Below are 5,597 nucleotides of genomic sequence, written 5' to 3' on the forward strand. Positions count from 1 at the left end.
TATTTTATTCTGAACATATCTAATATGCGATTTCCAGGAGAATTTGTCATCAATTATGACACCTAGAAATTTAATTTCATGTACTCGTTTGATATTAGCTCCCCCAATTTTCAATTGAAGTTCATTGTCTAGTCTGCGATTCCCAAATACCATAAATTTTGTTTTATCCAAATTCAGAGATACTATATTACTGTCACACCATTTCTTTATCTTCTCAAGTTCCTGTGTAACCCGTCCAGAGAGTTGCTGTAGGTTTTCACCCGATGCCCATATGGTAGTGTCATCAGCAAACAAAACCACTTTCACTAAATCAGAAACCTTGCATATATCGTTAATGTATAATATAAATAATTTAGGTCCCAAAACAGAACCCTGAGGCACTCCACATACAATATCCAGCTCACTCGATTGGTATTCACCCAACTTCACAAATTGACGCCTCTGTGTCAAATAACTTCTAATCCATTTCAGAGCCATTACTCTGATCCCATATTTTTCCAACTTGTCCATTAATAATTCATGATTGATTGTGTCAAATGCTTTTTTTAGGTCGATAAATATCCCCATCGTGTATTTCTTCTCATCCATAGCACTTGTTATGTCCTCCATTAGGTCGGTAATGGCCTTTTACAGTCAAATTGATGACAGTTAATCCCTTCTGATGAAAACACATCAGTCATTGATGTACTGGACTAAAACCCTGTGATCACACACAGCACGTGGATCAAGTTCTCTATGAAATCAATCTTTTTGTCAGCTTAGCCATCCTCGTAGCTGAAAATAGTGATACTAACTGCTGTGGCCAGCTTTGTTTCGTTTACAGCATCTAAAGAGGAAGCGGCTGACAGAAGTCATGCTTCTCTACATACAGTATCATTATGAGGCTCAGGGGAGCCTCTTACAGTACTCTATATGGTAAATGTAGCTTGCAACATTAAGGCAAAAAGAGTTAAGGCAAACTCTGGAAAATACAGGTCTATAAAAACAATTATCTAAATAATGAATACATTTAGTTGCCATATTATAACATTTACTTGGAATAAACAGCTTTTAACAGCCCCACTGATCACAAGACAGATTTGATTTGATTTGATTTATTCTTTCAAGCATGTAAAAATTGTTGATATGACAACACACATAGACATAATCCAATATCAATTTGCTTATACCTAGTACATGCTTGAATGGAGTAGGAAGAAGTCAGACTTATCCAGTCCTACCCCATGACATCATCTTACCATCATTGGTTTGCAAGCAGTAAATGATTCACTTCTACCCATACACATATTATACTAAAAAAGAATATAACAGTGTTAACATTCTTACATAATTACATTCTTAAATAATTATCTTCTACACCACACAAGTAATATACTAAAGAATTATTACAAAATGTACACCACACCCACAATTGTCCATGTAATTAATCATTGAGCCTGTTCTTGCATATATCTTGATTGACACATATCTTTATATTTATGTTTAAACTCATCAATTCTATTACTATTTTTATGTCCACACTTAGATTATAACAGTTAACATTCTTGCATAATTACATTCTTAAATAATTATCTTCTACACCACACAAGTAATATACTAAAGATTCTTACATTTAAGAAGCTGGAACCAGCACATGAACACACAAGCAATAAACTGATCTACTAAACACTACTGAATATTATAACTAACAAAAGCACAGTATCTACATTTCTACACACATGAATGCAAATGTAGAGCTTGAGATGTACTTGTTCACTCACTCTGACATGAACACGCACCACTAACATTGGTCCTCCCCTCTAACAAAAAACAGCACACACTCAATCCAACCATTAACAGCCACCCACAACATAGAGGTTGCTTTTCTTTGTCATCCTCTACAAAGGGTGGCGGCCCTCCCTCTCTCTTTAATCCTGTAGTTTATAATCTATTGTTCTCTCCGAAAATCTACTAAAGACTAAGTGAAGACTGGGCAATTAGCAAAGCAAACATCAAGCTGGTTTTCCTATAACACAAAAAATTCCTTGTCTTTTCATATAGGTGTGGCTAGAAACAAACTTACAGAAGTCTCCTTCTGTCTTTATTTCTTTTATGCATTTGATGTAATTATGCAGCCAGAGAATGCATTCAGCAGTGTGCTTCTTGGAGTATTTAGGTCAGCCTGCATGGGAAAATGTCCTACTGTCCCGCTTTCACGGGTCTCTCAGACTGTTTACTGTGCCAGAAATGTGTGCTTCCTAAAAGTGTAGTGTGGCACACACTACCAAGACCTGCCTGAGGGGAAAAGCCTTGACAAAGGTCAGAATAATAACAGGGCTGCAACTAATGATCATATTCATCACTTACCAATTTTAAATTGCTTTATTAATTGTTTGTTTAAATTTAAGAAAAAATCCCATTACATTTTCCTAGAATCCAAGGTATCTTCTTCAGAAATGTCATTTTATATAATCATAGTGCAAACAGTCCCAACCAAAGATATTCAGTTTACAACACATATGATACAAAAGCACCAAATTCTCACATATGAAATGTTGCAGCCACCAAATGTTTGGTATGTTAGCTTTAAAAAAACGACCAAAATTATTATTCAATTGTTATAATATTAGGCAATTTATTAATTTTCTGACAGTGCTAAAAAATGTAATAAAATTAAGAAGGGTTAAGTTGCTGTTGAATGTTTCAAAGTTGTATACACCCAATTTAAATTTTACAGGAGTCATCTTTCAATAAATGTCATAAAGAGGCTGCATGCATTTCCATCTGGAAGGCTGCACATGTTCTGACTAAGAGGAAAGTTATGAAAGGAACTCAAGTGCAAACCCATATTATTAGTATCTGAGCAGACCACTAACAAAATGAGACAGCAGTTGGCATCTGACAAGTCTGAACTCGCTCAAAACTACTTCCGTATTTTCAAGTTATTTTCGTCACACTAAACCTCCGCCCACACGCATTAACTGGGCTCCTCTGAGGTCTTCTGTAGCACTTAAAGAATGTAAAATACATAAGTATAATTAACATAATGCACGTTATGCAATTTATCCTATTTTCGCCTTGGAATGTCACGAGGAGGAAAGTCGATGTGTCCGGCCACGATCATCTCAACTTCATCTGGTGTTTGGAGAGCACTCCCCCCCCCAAACTCCCTTAGGAAGTTAACTATTTGTAAATTGGCACTGCGTCAGCAAATTTGATACATAATAGTAACAACAACAAATCAGTTTTCCTAAATAAATAATGTATTTAGGTAAATTCGTCTTAGAAATATTTCACCAAACAACACCTCAATCCATGACAACCAACATTTACATATGTTTCGCGCTGCTCGTAGCGGTGTACTTAGGTGAAAGAAGATAACGATAGAAACAGACAAACTTGCACAAAGTTGTAGCAGCTATATGAGAATGAAAAGGCGCTACTTGGGTAGTGGAGATTTGCTTCATGATAGGCGCCATTTGCCCGTTAGTGAGACAATAGAGTTTGTCGTTAACTTATCTCAATAACGTTAATATACAGGTCAGAGGAAAGTGGGTACTGGTTCAAAAGACAATGAAACTCAGATTATGCTTGGGAGAGCAAATACAAAACACGTTAACGACAACAAAAACAATGGGTGAATTGAAAAGCCCTCTTATATATAAAGAAAAGTTGTCAAACGTACCTGTTTTAAAGCTTTCTGGTGGCCATTTCGTCCCGAAAGTCGTGAATCAGCTCGAAGCCGCCGCCACACCACCACTCGAAGTACTGAGCTATTGCTCGAGTCCAAAAATGACACTTCCGAGGCTTTAAGGATGACAGCAAATCACAGACAAGACATTTCGATTGACTCAAATATTATCCAATTGAATCGAGATATGCATCCTTCGCCCCTCCCCAACCAACCTACCCCTGAGATCTATGTGTAACTGCTGAAACGAGATGATGTGCCTCTAAATCCAAGCGTGAATCACCGATCGGGCAAACTGCCCAGTGGCCCACAGCCCAGGGCTTACCCCATATGCTCCTACATAATTCGATTAGCCTCCAATGTGTTAGAAATTTGTAGAAATTTGCCTACCACTAAATTAGCCTAGGATACATTATTCACTGTGACAGTTCCTCCATCCATGTGGTTGACCCGGTCTTGTAGGGGCACTGTGTGTGGAGGTCTGACAGGGTGAGCAACCAGCAGGGATACCGGGCTCTATGTGGACTGACATCGCCCCCTAGTGGTTTGTGCTGCTGCATAGCGCGTACCCCATTACAGCAGCATGTACATACAGCATGGGCACAGTATGTGTACATATGTGTACAATGTGTATTCACGAGCCGTTTTTTGTTGAGTCACAGAAGCTGAATAAAGCCTGATCTTGGCCAAAGTGTGTGCACTACTCCAGAAACCAGAATATAATACTGGATTCTGAAATGGTACATGTTTTCCCACATTCAGCATTAGATCTCACAGAGACTTTAACATTAGGCTATCAGAACACATGCTGGTGTTCATCTTTAAGAAACAGCCAGTCTGCAGTCATGGACCAAATCGAAACAAATACTGTATCTGAAGGTACAGCAAAGGGGATCATCTCGGGGTCACTCCTTAAATGAGTGTTAGACAGACGATGTGGGTTAATAGAGATAACATTCTTATAACCTACACTCACTCATAAGACATTTTATTAAACATTTAAATGTTCATATTTTATTTTATTAACTTTCCTTTTCTTGACGTTTTTGATATCTGACATTGAGGTCCAAATGCTATCTCAAATTCTACTATGAACAAAGAAAATAAGGAAATCCATCGGTAGAACAAAACCAAATATAAAATTTGTCACTGCAGTTCGGCATTTTGTTACAGAACAAGAGGTGACTGAAATGTCTAGTAAAAAAAACTTAATTCTTTATGATAGAGAGAACTTCAAAATCACTGATAAGATTTATTGTATTTTTTCTTAAACATTAGCTGCGTATTTGATTGCAAAGGCCAACTTTTCAAAGTGTATTTTCATAACTCCCTAAAGGAAACCTGAGATCAAATGTAGAGAAAAGGATATGACATTAAAGATTGACTTTACGAAACGCAGGTCTTCCACTGTAAACTTGAATAACCGAATACTTTCATATTCAAGCAAACTGGAGAGAGAGCGAGACAGAACAGTGACAGTGCTCACGGTAAGTTTGATATGACAGTGTATGGGTGCGCTGAAAGCACGTCTGGACAGAGCTCTGCACAGTTAAACCGCTGCTGTTGATGTCAGTGACAGACAAAAACGTGCACGTGCAGCCAAGAACAATCCCGCAGATTAGCGCCTGACCCACAGGATTTGTGTAGAAGCACCTGGTTCACCGACGAGTCAGATCATACAGAATGATTCCTATGTTCCTGGGGAGACTTTTCTACATGTTTACAAGTTTCTCTGTGTCTTTATCATCACTGAATGCGTTTTGTGCACTCAACTGCGCAACGACGCTACCGGCTACTTTTAGAAAACCCCTTTCCAAATGATCCAAGCGCACCGATAGCGGGTTTTACGCACAACGCAAATATATCGATGATAGTGTTTGAGAACATTTTTGGAGGGGTCTGCCTTAGTCATTAGTCATCGGGACCT

General features: G+C 38.1%; 1 protein-coding gene across 2 annotated transcripts in view; it reads right to left on the reverse strand.

The window, feature by feature from the left end:
* The window catches only part of crlf3 (cytokine receptor-like factor 3), a 15,173-nt gene extending 11,097 nt beyond the window's left edge, over nucleotides 1-4,076 (reverse strand). Inside the window, exons 1-2 of one of the 2 annotated variants that reach the window (XM_020604854.1) lie at nucleotides 3,890-4,076; nucleotides 3,665-3,786 (exon numbers count right to left, since the gene is read on the reverse strand). The gene's annotated coding sequence lies outside the window, so the exon portion shown is untranslated. Of the gene's footprint in view, nucleotides 1-3,664; nucleotides 3,802-3,889 lie in introns of those variants that run through there. The other variant, XM_020604855.1, reaches the window with a different exon arrangement.
* Between the last annotated feature and the right edge of the window lie 1,521 nt (nucleotides 4,077-5,597).

This window comes from Monopterus albus, unplaced genomic scaffold, assembly GCF_001952655.1.
Source record: "Monopterus albus unplaced genomic scaffold, M_albus_1.0 scaffold68.1, whole genome shotgun sequence".
NCBI classification, from domain to species: domain Eukaryota; kingdom Metazoa; phylum Chordata; class Actinopteri; order Synbranchiformes; family Synbranchidae; genus Monopterus; species Monopterus albus.